The following is a 14,501-nucleotide window of genomic DNA, read 5'->3' as shown; positions in this document are numbered from 1 at the left end:
GTTCTGTGTGAATGCTATCTCATCAGTTCTATTCTCATCTCCTTTCCATCTTTTGCCCTCTCTCTTGGTATTTAGAGATGTACTTGCTTGTGCCTGGTCTCTTTTCCCCTTTTCGTATCCGTGCTTGTCCCTCAGGAATTTGGAGGTGATATCTCTATCACTATCTTTGTCTGGGTTTTCATCAATACTTTGTGTAGGTGACTCATATGCCGGGTTGCTATATCCTGTTGCTGCTTTAAGTTCTCTTAACGGTATAATCCTTTGTATTTACTGACTTCACCTTTTGTTTCAGGCGGGGCAGGTGGCACAGAAGGCGTCTCACACCCCTCTGTGCATACATTAAGTATTCATTCTAAGGGCGGCTCTTCCTCCTTATCCTCTTGGTACATTTTCCAAAGCTCTAAACTCACTAGGCGTTTGTCTAATTTCTTTCCAGTATACGTAGCGTGCAAATATATCGTCATGTGTTGCAGGACCGTTTTAGATAGTGACCCATCCTGGAGCTACGGCATAAACATTTTGTTAGCGGTTCCCTTAACCCATTCTGCACTGTACTTTTTCAGCTTAGGTACATGTTTTGGTAACTGTTTGCACAAGTGTATTAACGGTGTAACCTCTTCCATACTTAAAATTATCTCTCCTTTTCCTCACACAACACTTTGGGCCTCATCACGAGTTTGGCGGTAACGCTTAAATGCAGCGGTAACGCTATTACCAACGCATTTAAGGGTCCGCCAGATCATGGCCTTGGCGGATTTCCCCAGCTCAGAAATCTGCAGCAAAATTGACGATTTTCGGCGCTATTACCGCCGGCGGGAAATCCGCCAGCAGTAATAGCGTACATTTTCCCCATTGCCACCAATGGGGAATGAGGAATTCCCGAATGGGTCCAATGGGGAATAGGCACTAACCGCTCTACCAAACCCGTGATCCGACGCTAATAGCGCAAGGGGGTTTGGTGGTAGGGCTAATAGCGCCGGCGATAATACCACCGGCGTTACCTCCCAACTCGTGATGACACCCTTAGTCACGTTTTGCGTTACTTAAACAATATCAACAATATGAGCGAGCACCAAAAGCTCTGATCTCGTTTTTTCCACCAAATTAACTTTTTCCTCTTCAAACAATAATCATTGATTCATAATATACAGTGTCTTGGCTACACAATCGCATCATTTTCGTGCTTATTCCTCAAACATTTCCTTATTTACTATGACGTCAGAGAGAAAAGTAAAAAAAAACAAGGGAAAACATAAGACAGACGTGACAGACTAGACAGACTCGACAGACTAGCCGGCTAAACAGATCTCTGCCCCTATGAGTTACTCCGACATGGAGTGTAAGCCCATCTCTTTCAAAAGCATCTTTAACCGCTTTGGTCTCCTAATTCGTCCAATTTAATTCAGGACTTTAAATACAGGCTTCTTCTAGCCTCTACATTAAGCGTAGGTATTTGGGCGTATCCTCTCTCTGCTCGGGTATCCTCCTGGTATCCTCCTCTATGCTTTGGTATCCTCCCGGTATCCTCCTCTATGATACTTGGTCACCCTCGAATCGTTACTTCCTTCCCCTTATATATATACATTCTACTCTATCTCTACCTTTATTTTTGTCCCGCCTCCCCCCGTTACCTTCCCTTACATGTTCTAAGGCATTCACATTTTTGCCAAAGCGTTCAGTCTTATTCACTCACCGTTGACATTTTTTCCTCTCTAGATCCTCGGGATCCCCGCCTTCGTTACTGCCTCTCCTGCTGTTCACTCGATCGGCTGCGCGTAGAAGTGGGACGGGGTTTGTGGGTGAAACATGGGTTCCTTCAGACCTCAACCTGCAGGTTTTTTAATTTACTCTGACCACTATCTACGGGGAGCTTCTCGGTTTACTTAGCCAGATGGCAAAGGACTTGTGATATTGCTGAGGACCTCGAATTACTTTAGGTCGACGGTCAATGGGTGTCTTTGTCTAGCCGATGGATCGAAACCATCCTCTGCTACCGAGTGTGCACTAGGACCCCAATCAGCTCATAAAGCTGGGGGTTTCCCAATAGCACTTTAAGATGAGGCAGCAGCACCCGGTTGATGGATGGGGATGAGGATTAATACTCTAGCATCAAATCAATAATGACAAATCAATGGTTTGGCAAAGGGAGTCCGTTTAATGACAAGTACAAAAATTGGATTTTTCAATGAATATCAGCAATCGCTCGGTCTTCCTTCTCGCTTCAATTCCAACAAACTTCATAAAAACCACATCTTTTATACTAAAAATTCGTCATCACTGACGTGTAACGCTTAAAATGTTGCATGCAATTCTATTGGTTATAGGAAAGTAACTTTAATATAGGTACTATGTGGGTCATTATGACCCTGGCGCTAAGTGTTTAACGGTGAGTAAAAGGCCACGGCGCTGTTAAACACTTAGCGCTTGATTACGAGGTCCCTTTGCGGGACCCGACCTTAACGGCTGGTACAGACCAGCCGTTAAAGTAGGGTGCCGCAAAGGGACCTTGGTGCTAAGTACGGTACCACAATTAGCGGTACCGTACTTAGCGTCTTCCCCTTTCCCATTGAGCCCTATAGGGCAAAAATGGGAATGGGGAAGGGCCATGGCGGCATGGGGAATTACCGCCCCGCCAACCTCGGATTGGAGTGGTAATTCCCCATTCCGCCATGGCGGAGTCGGTAAGTTACCGGCATGGACCATGGTGCTATTATTAGCACCATGGTCCAACGCCTGGGTCATAATGAGGCCTATCATAATGAGGTCTATCTGTATATGATGAAAGGATTAAATAACTAGTGTCAGGTGGGGCATCTAAGCCTTTCCTTCAGAATGACTATAGTGGACTAAAAGTACGACGCCTCATTGGTTCTACAAACTATAGGATCATAGATTACTTGGTCCATTATGATTGGGTTGGCACCAAGCTCCCTTCTACTTTTCCACTGGCTTAGCAGCGTGCAGAATGGTCGGCCAGGTGCGGGAAGCTTGCCCACTCTCCCAGCCTCCCACCAACCAGAACCAGCATCCATCACCGCCCCAATGGCCGTGTGTCAATTATTTCTTGTTGGTAGGCCTCGGGGCTGCCTCTCTGTCTGGGAGAGTTCAGATATCTGTGGATGGCACAAGGTCGTGCGTAGGTGTGAAGGCCCCAACTCTTCTTGCTTCGCAGGTCACGTGTTTCAGACACCGTGAAATCGTCTCCATCTCCATGCAATTTGTGTATTTGATTTTAGCTTTCTGCCCACCAAATGCCTTCTGCTGCCTATCTGGACTTCTTTGAACAGGATACTCTGCTCTTGGCTTCATAAATTGCATCTCCTATTCGTCTGTGTCAGCTGAGATGACCTTGGCTTTTTTGCACGGGTTGCATGCATCTGAGTTTCGTTTCTGTCCTTAGCTTTCGATTCCCGCGTTGAGGGGCTCCTCTCCTGCAGCCTCTAGTAACTTTCGGTTGATCCTGCTCTTGTGCACAGTGGAAATATACTTCATATAAAGTGCTCCTTTTGAGGTAGATGTATATAGGTGGCGCTTGCCGTGATCTATCTTTTTACTAAGCATAGCAAGCCGCACGATTTCCTCAGCTTTCTTGTGGTTCCAAGCATGTGTACATGTGTAAACTGGTTGCATATCTTCATCGCTCTCATGGCATAAGCTTTTTACTTGACATCACTCATTTTACTTCAAACTCAGGATGTCACTTATCCATGGTGTTTTGTCTCTTTTCGTCATTCACAGGTCGTCATTTTCTTTATTTGTGAGTCAGTCCGGGTTCTTGTGGCGTCACCATTCGTCTTCCTTTAGGACTTTCTTGGTTTCTTCAGGCATTGTGTTTTGCAAATCGGCAGTTTGTCTCACTTGTCAATATAGTTTTCGCAATGGGTACCTTACCGTCCAAGGTTTCTTATGTGCAGGTACTTCAATAGGTGCTGTCAGTCTGATAGGTACCGGGCAGAGTCCCACTGCGGCTCTCTGTTGGTTTATTTGCCCATCATACATCACATATTTCGGCGTGAATGTTCCTGGCACTTAAAATGGGCGATTTGAGTGCAGGTCGTGCTTGGGACCTCCTCTACACTGGCATTTTGGTGAAATGACGTCCCTGCATTCTTACAAAGCCCTTGCAAATCCAGACATAAAGGACAGGATGAAAAGCGAACGCAATTTGTGCAGTGAAACAGCACACCTTATGCTCATTCGTGCAGTGCTACCATCCCTGTTTTGCCCTTACTATGCCCTTTCAAACAATTGTCAATTCTATGCACCCTCATTGTATTGAAAGTAATAATGGCTACAGGTGCACACAGCAGTCAACCGGCACACAAACATCTACAGCGCACATTTCAATGTTGCATTATTTAGCAAACCAGCTCCTGTATTCTCCTGCAATCTGAGGGGACCCCCATGAGGGTTCTTTTTTAATTTTTTTATTTGGACACACACAGAGACATTTTGCCGTAGGTCTAACAGTCATGGGTACTAGTCCCGGGCCCACTTTTAAGCCCCTCTCCTTCATAACATGAGGGGATGTATGGAGGAAAAGACAGGTACGAGCCATTTGGGTAGGAGCCTGGCATGTGAAAAACTCCTTCAGAACATAGGGCCATCCATTCATGCTGCAAACCATTATAATCATGATTATATTTTAACCACATTCTGCTTCCTGTTACTGATTTCCGGTGTGCCAATCTGAAGTTCTCAGCGCGCTCTAGTCTCCGGGTGTGGCTGTCTATTTAAGCCATGCCCAGAGAACAGTCCATGCTTCGCGTGCTCTCTGTTGCCGAGTGCACACGCTCACCTCCGCTCGGATTCTGTACCGCCGCACTTACTTGTTCCTCTCCGCGGCTCCTCGTTCTGCACTTCAGCGCTGCAAAACCTAGAGAAAAGAAGAACAAGAGTAGTAAGTTTGCACTTCCAAATTCCTCACCTCCCACGTGACAAAGGACTAATTACTCACCTTTGATTCCACGCGGTCAGAGCGGGAGCCAGTTTTCATCGCCACAGCTACTCCTGGGATTCCTGCATAAAAAAGGTAATTCGCAGTAGAAGTCTACACTCGAAAAGGTCATTTCATCGGCTCTTTCACTCCGCACACCGCACGTTTACTTTCTGCATTCAAACTCTTACCTGCATTTGCAACTTACCAGAACAGCCTCAAAGACCAGTGGAGAAACTGGCCATCAGCATTTGAACTCTCACCTTGCAGTTGCAATTTACCTGAACAGCTTTGAGAGTCAGTGGAGTAAACTAGTCAATTGCATTACCTGCATCCGCAACTCAGCATTTTACCTGAACAAACCTGGAAGCCAGTCTATTAACTGGTCATCTTGGCACGTGAGAGGTTTCCACTTGGGACTCAAACAGAACCCTCAGTAGTAATCCAATTAGCCTACCCCTCCATCCAAGTACAAGCCAGCACCCAGGACCAAGTGGAGAAAAGTTTTTTTCATGGAGTAACCAAAGAAATGCACCCCTGCATCATCAGGATGGAGAGCGCACCAAACTAATTAAGAAGATGAGCCACGCCTTAGTTGAGACACTATGGGCCTCATTACGACCCAGGCGGTAAGTTACCGCCTGGGTCGTACCCTTACCACCATGGTGTAAACTACGTTTACACCATGGTGGATGGCGGATTTACCACTCCATTCCAAGGTGAGTGGGGCGGTAAATCCCCATTTCCCATTTTACCCTTCCCCATTCCCATTTTTGCCCCATAGGGCATAATGGGAGTGGGGAAGGCGCTAATTACGCCACCGTAAATTACGGTGGCTTAATTAGCACCATGGTCCCTTAGCGCCATGGATTTTAACGCCTGCAAAAAGCAGGCGTTAAAATCACCATGGCGCTAAGGGACCTTGTAATCAGGCGTTAAGGGTCGGCGCCGTTTACGGCGCCGTTAACCCCTTAATGCCTGACTCGTAATGAGGCCCTATATCTAGGGGCGGTGAGTAGGAGAGATGGTGGTAATAGTAGTCCAAGAACCTCCCTAATCTCTCCTTTTTTCTGGCAGAACACCCTTCCAATCAGCCTGGGGCAGAGAAAACTTAAGGGACGGAACCGAAGGACTCCATCGCTCCCGCAGAGACCCACAGGTGAGTGTGACACTAACAACACTCGCTAGCACTGTCATTTTTTGTAAAAAGGAAACACATTAAAGGAGCGTCTGGTGGCAATGTTTCAAAGGCATTTTGCTTGTGTGGAGCTGTTCAAGGACAGTGTCACCTACAAAACAGAGAGCAAGGCTGTGGGTTCACACATGACGCTACTCAATACCACACAGTACATGGTGCATGAGGCAGCCACCTATTACGAAATCCTTCCTGCAAACTCTTGTTTTGTACACTGCCACTAATAACTGTTACTTACATCTATTCTTCCTCTTTCTTCTCAGATACCTTGCACCTTACTGTGTGTGCAACTCCTTCCACTATCCAACAGACGGGTGGTGGACCAAGCATTGCAAGATTGCCATGAGCCATGTGTTTTCCGTTGTTATTATCTGGGCCGACTGATATGGGCCTGTATGTCCATTTTACAACCAACCTGCAAACGTTTATGTTGTAAGGCATCCCAGAGGCAACAGGTGCTACTTTGTCTACCTTGCAAAGAAAATGTGTTCTTCCACACTGCCCACCAAGGACCACAGAGTACTGCTTTTCCCACTGTGCTAGACAACAACAGAACTACAGAAGTCCACAGACGGCATTGCTCACTGGATTTTGCTTGCAAAATAAAAGAGTGGTGATTGGAGCCACCTTGCACTTTCTTGTTAACATTTTGTAGCAAAACAAAGCACTTAAACTATGGGAATATTCTGGAACCGTACGCTCTGTGTGCGCATGTCTGCTTTGCTTTTGCTTTTGTTTATGTTGTTCCTTTCCAGAGCAAGATGCTCACATGAGAGAGTGCGCTACGCTTGGCAGGCACGTAAAAAAAATCCCTGGAGTGCACGGCGTGAGGAACAATTCTCCACAAGTAAAGTCAGCGATGCTAGTGACTGTTGCGATGGTGTATGCCACCCACATGTATAGGTAATGCAAGCGATACAGACATTACAATTGCACACAATAGGAACGCCAGCCACGTTCGTTGGCCATTTCAACAAGTACACAAAAGAAAGCTAACAGTCAGATGACCTGCCGTCCTGCATATGGCGGGACTTAACAGCGTTGATGATTTTGTCCAGTGCAGATGTATGTGGGTCGGTCTGTACAGTAATGGTTAGTAACTTATGTCATGTCGCAATTTCTTCCTTCACTGTCAAAGCACAGGGTATTAACAGGGGCACACCATACCAAACACAAATGGTGGCATGTCAGTCCATGAACAGCAACAAGTCCAATGACGTACACCATATGCAAGTGCAGGCACTTCACGCCATCTCTGGCGGTGTACCAACTGCAAAATGTCCTCCACAATCATTCTGTAATGGTGAGCACCCACAGGACACATGCATATTTCCAAGAGTGTACGCTTCAGTTACATATCAGTATAGGAACAGACCCAATGAAGGCAACATTCTGAAACCTACTTCCAACCAGTATCCAGATTGTTAGTTCAAAAGGCCCTAGCCATGCACACTCTCAACAGAATCTAGTACACAGAAAAGAAATATCCTGATATCCTCTGCAATACACTCCCCATGCCCAATGGGCTCTGAAGGTATTCGCCTGAGCAGCTACCCGACAATGAATTATATGTCAGTAGCTGCGTACATAGGACATGTCTCAAAAGTTACATGGTAAAAGAATCCTTTCATGTCCCAATGTCTTACTACACTCCCTGAAGCAAGGTTCTGTTGATGGCCACACCATTCCAAACTCAAATGTTGGAATATCTCACCAATGATGATGTAGCAAGTGTAACATATTCTCCACACTGATTCTACAAAGGCGAGTACCTCAGGACATTTACATATTGAAAAGTGTGGGGGATAGAACAAGATATGGTTATAATAACTTACCGAAGTTAGCGAACGCAAATGAAATGCACTCTGTACACATATGTATGCAATCGAGATACCATTATCACAGTGCTCCCATGCATGTTCCAATGTCTGACTCCACTCCTTGAAGCAAGCCTCTGTTCACAGCCACACCATTCCAAAGGCAAATAATGGCATGTCTCAGCACTGCTGCTGTAAGAAGTCTAACATGTCCTCCCCAATGAATCTGCAAATGTGGGTACCTTATGACACTTCCATATTTAAAAGTATGTGGAATGTCAGAAAGTGTGGTTATAATAACCTTTCCAAATGAGCTATGCAAAGGGAATGCACTCCTTATACATATATGTGCAATCCACATACCAATATCACAGTAGTCCCATACATGGCTGCATTGCATTGCGGGGGTTGTGGCCAAGAGCCTAGTCCTTGGACAAACCCACTAGAAGGCAATAGAGCCATGCATGGGAACATGTAGCCACGTAGCTCTCCTGACTACAGGTACGTATGAGTACAGTAAAGAACCCAACCAAAGCAACATTCTGAAACATACTTCCAACCAGTGCCCAGACTCTTAGGTCCAAGGGCCCTAGCCATGCACACAAGGCAGTATGGGCTTTGCAGGCACAGCACAACATAGTACACCGACTGTAAATATCTGTATATTGTCTCCAATGCACTCCCCATCCCCAATGGAGTCTGCTTGCACTCACAAAAAAATTATAGTCGCCTGTGCAGCTACTCGCTGCGTAAAAGGTCTATATCGCAAAACTGTAATGGTAAAAAAATCCTTCCATGTGGCAATGTCTTACTTCCCTCCCTGAAGCAAAGCTGTGGCCAAGCCCTCGCCTCTTGGGTACATGCGGAGGCCTACGTCCTCCGCCCATGCACCTAAAACCCTAGGCCTTGCCCACAACCACTACAAGGCAATGGAGGCATGCATGGGACCATGGCGCCACATACCATACTTGACAAACGTACCAGAGCCACCGACACCCCTACCCACCGTCACAACACAATGGGAACCCACAATGTCAACATAACCACCGGCACCCCTGGCCAACAGTGGATGTGAGAAGGAATGGTTATAATAACTTATCCAAATGAGCTAAGCCAAAGGCAATGCATTCTTCATACATATGTCTGCAATCCACATACCATTATCACAATGGTTCCATACATGGCCGCATTGAGTTGCGGGGGTTGTGGCCAAGGCCAAGGCCTAGGCTCTTGGTATGGCCTCCGCCCATGCACCCAAGAGCCGAGTCCTTGAACACACCCACTAGAAGGCAATAGAGCCATGCATGGGAACATGTGGCCACGTAGATTTCCTGACTACACGGACGTATGGGTACACTAACGGACCAAAACAAGGCAACGGTCTCCAACCTACTTCCAACCAGTGGCTAGACTGTTAGGTCCAAGGGCCCTACCATGCACACAAGGCAGTAGGGCCTTTGCAGGCACAACACAACATAGTACGCCGACTGGAAATATCCTCATATTGTCTCCAATACACTCCCCATCCCCAATGGAGTCTGCCTGCACTTACCAAAAAACTATAGTCGCCTGTGCAGCTACCCGCCAATGAAGTATATGCGAGTAGCTGCATAAAAGGTCCATATGGCAAAAGTGTGATGGTAAAAAAATCCTTGCATGTGGCAATGTGTTACTGCCCTCCCTAAAGCAAGGCTGTGGCGAAGCCCTAGCCTCTTGGGTACATGCAGAGGTCTACGGCCTCCGCCCATGCACCCAAAAGCCTAGGCCTTGCCCACAACAACTACAAGGAAATGGAGACATGCATGGCAACATGGCGCCACATACCATACTTGACAAATGCACCACAGCCACAGATATCCCTACACACCACCACAACACAATGGGAACCAACAACATCAACATAACCACCGGCACCCCTAGCCAAAAGCGAGATGTCAGAAGATATGGTTATAATACCTTATCGAAATGAGCTGAGGGAAAGGGAGTGCACTCTTTATACATATGTGTGCCATCCACATACCATTATCACAAAGGTCCCATACATGGCCGCATTGCGTTCCGGGGGTTGTGGCCTAAATCCTCCGCCCATGCACCCAAGAGCCTACTCCTTGAACACACCCACTAGAAGACAATAGACCCATGCATGGGAACATGTGCCCACGTAGCTTGCCTGAATACAGGTATGTATGAGTACACAAACTGACCCAAACAAGGCAACATTCTCAAACCTACTTCCAACCAGTGGGCAGACTGTTAGGTCCAAGTGCCCTAGCCATGCACACAAGGCAGTAGGGGCTTTGCAGGCACAACACAACATAGTACACTGACTGGAAATATCCTCATATTGTCTCCAATACACTCCCCATCCCCAATGGAGTCTGCCTGCAGTCACCAAAAAATTATAGTTGCCTGTGCAGCTACCCGCCAATGAAGTATATGTGAGATCATGCGTGAATGGTCCATATTGCAAAACTGTGATGGTAAAAAATAAGGATGTGCCAATGTCACCCATTCTCAATTTCTTTTGCATCATCTGCAATGCAGTCCCCTTTCCCAAGGGAGGGTGCACAGAGTTGCCACAGAAGGTAGTCGCCTCATGACCTACCTGCAAATTGCCTCACTGCTCTCCCATGCATGGAGGCATTGCATTGCAGGGGTGGTGCCCAATCCCTAGACTCTTGCACCCAAAAGCCTAGCCCTTGCCCACAACCACTACAAGGCACTGCAGGCATGCATGGGAACATTTGGCCACGTACCATACTTCACAAAAGTACCACAGCCACTGACAGCCCAACCCACCACCATAACACAATGGAAACCCACAAAGTCACCAAAACCACTGGCAACCCAAGGCTACAGCAAAACACATTGACAATTTCTGTGCATCCTCTGCAATGCACTCTGCGTTACCAATGCAGCGTCCATGCAGTCGCCACAGAAGGTTGTCGCCTGAGGAGGTACCCGCAAATTGCTGCATTACTCGCGTACACCCCTCGCACACCACCGTCTTCTTAGACCCAAAAAAATATATCATATCGTCTGCTTTTCACTCCCCCAAACTTTTCATCCCCTCATTCACCCACCTGATCCTGCAAATCATGTTTTGCACCCCTTTCTGGTGCGGCACTATCCTCCGATACACTATGGCAGCGTTTCCCAAAAACTTTGATGCACATCACCCTTCCCCCCAGCCAACCACTGGCCGCATCCAATGTTCGCTGACATCACGGTGTACTGCAAGCCGATTACACTACTGTCCGCGGAGCGAACAGGGAAATGGGTCTGCATAGCGGACCCAGTTATCACTAATTTTTTGAGATGTACATTTAAGTTATTTGCAACAAAAGTCCTGGTTGAATTTCCACCAAACGCACAAAAACACGCTTTTTGACCCAAGCCACCGCTCCTGCCGCAAATTTGGTTAAAATCCGTCCAGCCGTTCGGCCTGTAGCCGTGTGCAAAGTTTTTCCCTATTTAGTCCCCTATAACTTTGCACCCCCTGCACGAAACCTCACCAAACTTGCTGGAAAAATTCAGAGCGGGCCATATAGTTCTTTTTGCAAAGTTTTGTGAGGATTCCTCCAGGGGGAGCGAAGTTATAAGCTACCGAAAAAGTGGTCTTCCTATGGGGTTAGCCACTGCGGGCTGTGTAATATATATATTTAAGGAAAAAAATAGATATATGTATATATATATATACATATATATATATATATATATATGTATATATATATATATATATATTTATATTATTGTAAAACCTTTGGATCGGGCAGGAGAGAAAGACATTATACTACAATTTGCTGCCAATTATGATTGCAATATCCATGGTGTCCTAAGAATTTGCACTCCCGTACCCTGCCCACTTATATGCTGTAATGACAGCCAACAATTACAATCCAATGTAAGTAATAATTCTTGCAATGGAATATTTCAGGCAGCAAAGAAATTCACAGTGCTGTCTGAAATATTCCATTTTAAAAATATGCATGTGCGCGCCCACCTGCCCTCTGAACTACTTAGCTATGCCTGGCCCCGTCACATGCCTGAACCAACCACCCTGCTGTAGCAGTGCTTTCAGCCATTAAAGTGGTGGAGTTGCACCCTTGTTATGTAGGCTGGCTGGATCAGTGTGGAGGCACGGAGAGGCTACAGCAAAACACATTGACAATTTCTGTGAATGGCCTTGTGCATTCAGTTTCTGGCTCTTTGTTAATCATTAAAATTGACAACTACCACTGCAGCACTTGTATGGCTTATCAGGTTCATGAATAACAATGAACCAGCCAGAGTGTGGCAAAATGACTACTGCTCTGCAGGAGCAGAGCGATGAATAGTGGTTTCTAAACTATGCCCAACACTGGTGCTTTACCAGAAGTGAACCCTACCATAAAGGTGAAGCAGGCACAACGTGATTGGTATACTGCCTATGCCTCTTTAAGGCAGCACGGGGCAAGGGCAGGCTATACGCTTAAAGAGTATGTGAGCCAGCAATGAAGCATCCAATGCAACAGACTTAAAGTAATCTCCAATCAAGGTTCTATAATAAAAAAAATACTTTAATTACTCTAATGGGACAAACAAACTAGCAAAAACACTAGCAACCTATCGCTGTCAGGAAAGACACAACCAATGCAGACATTTGGATAACAAGAATACGCCTTTTAAGGTAAAGTGTGGGGTTTTGAATGTCTCGGGGGCCATATCACAAGGACAGGGGGAAAGAACCACTGTTGTTGACCTAATGTCTTTTTTCAGGGGCTTGGCAGTGTTGAGCGGGCTTTTGGACTCTTTCTGGAGGGTCGAGTCAGGCTGAGTCGACCAATCTGGTTCAACAGGAAGCAGAGTACGTGCTGCATGCAACAAGAGGCAACGGCTCAAGGCTTCCGGCGATATGCAGATCCCCAGGGTTCAAAGGCTTGACAGGTCTCAATCCATGAACATCGAAAATCAACTTTAGCAACGAGGTGGCTAAACTGGGTTCAACGATGCAATGCGGTTCAGCAGCAGCAATGGGTCAAGGCTCGGAGAAGCTGTGAAACAGGCAGGCAACGCCGAATCTGCATAGTCAACATAGCTCAAATGTGCTTGCAGCGGTTCAAATGATAGAGAGTCAAAGGCAGTTGCACTGGGTCTTTGAAGTTGCTCAAAAACAGGTGAAGGGACTCACCTTGACTTGAATCAACTCTAGACTGCAGATGGGCATAGGGTGCTCTGAGACCCATGCCTTGAAACACTTGTGTATAGGTGCGTTATAAATGCCATATCATATCTTATCATATCACAGGGTCTCTAATGAAATGTGGTGTCCTTCTTCTCTCTTGCCAGGGACACAAACAGGCTTTGCCACTTAAACAGGAAGAATCCCCGGTGCAAGTGTCCAAGAAGCAAGGAGGACGTTTCCAACAGCAGGTCACTTTAAATCATACTTTTATGTGGTTAGGGAGGGTGCCTTTATCCCACCTTGGAAATCCTCATATTCAACCCAATGGTTGGGCGCTTGGGCAGTCTTTACCCCAAAATGTTTCCATCAAAATGTTCAATATGGTTCTTCCAAAATGATTCAAAGATGATTAAATTAGTTGGGGGGGGGTCTCACCTCCCTATACAGTGATTTTGTGACAGCGGATTGGCCCATTTCCATCCTTCTGTAAGGGGACAATATTTCCCCCTGTAACAAAGGTTTTGCTTTCTCGTGTCAGCTCCAGCAGTGTCTCGTCTGTAGGAAGTTAGGCGGGGTAACAGGAAGACACAAAGGAAAGGTGGCCTAGGCATTTTCAAGATGGTGGGACTCTTTTTCTGGGCACTGATTCTCTCTGCAGCTACACTATAGAGCCCCCGCTCCTTTCTGCCTGAGATTAAAAAAGACTCGTAATTTTCCCACTAGTGTGACTTCCCCATTGTAGTTACAGAGCTCCCTTTGAAGTAGTCATCTCCCTATGTGCTGGGGGTATGTCCTGTTCCCCTCGGAGGTGGCAAGCCATTGCAATAGAGAGTAGAGGGTCATTCAGGCCTGGTCCCACCATCTGTTCTCGCTGAAAATCCTATGCCCAGACAATAATAATCAAAGTGTTATGACAGCTGTAAGAGTCACAGGAATAAAATTGATAAAAGAATGACATTGGGTGGGTTTTAGCATTTATAATTGTATTTCCTCCTAGGACCCCACCAGTCAATGTGGATACACATTTATATACAATTTCAGTCATGGGTGCCCACTGCTAAAAGCAGTCTGGAGCTGTTGGACTAATTTGCATTCCAGCAGCAGGCTTTTTCTGTTCAGGAAGGTACATGTTACATTGCAGATGCAGTGTTGCCAAATCACATCTGGGCTGCTGATATGCGAGTAGACAGAGCCTTGCAGGAGGATGCACTGTTTTCATTACTTTTTCTTAGCATCTGAGAGAGATGAACAGCAATTACTTTGCATAGCAAAAATCAAAAAGTCTTGGTATTGTACACTCGTTGTTGTTTGTTGTGTGACTACGACTGACTGTTAAAATCTAGTTTCAAAGACACCACATCAAAACTGAGAGGAGTCTGAGGCGCAGGT

General features: G+C 46.2%; 1 long non-coding RNA gene across 1 annotated transcript in view; it reads left to right on the top strand.

Annotated features, from left to right (window-relative positions):
• LOC138569771 (uncharacterized) overlaps positions 1-6,813 on the top strand; it is a 109,806-nt gene extending 102,993 nt beyond the window's left edge. Inside the window, exons 3-4 of the long non-coding RNA XR_011303324.1 lie at positions 6,014-6,095; positions 6,395-6,813. This is a non-coding gene — a long non-coding RNA (uncharacterized lncRNA). The remainder of the gene's footprint in view (positions 1-6,013; positions 6,096-6,394) is intronic.
• Positions 6,814-14,501: the final 7,688 nt, after the last annotated feature.

This window comes from Ambystoma mexicanum, chromosome 2q (genome assembly GCF_040938575.1).
Source record: "Ambystoma mexicanum isolate Mex_15411 chromosome 2q, UKY_AmexF1_1, whole genome shotgun sequence".
Lineage (NCBI taxonomy): Eukaryota > Metazoa > Chordata > Amphibia > Caudata > Ambystomatidae > Ambystoma > Ambystoma mexicanum.
This window is presented reverse-complemented; position numbering and strand designations above follow the sequence as displayed.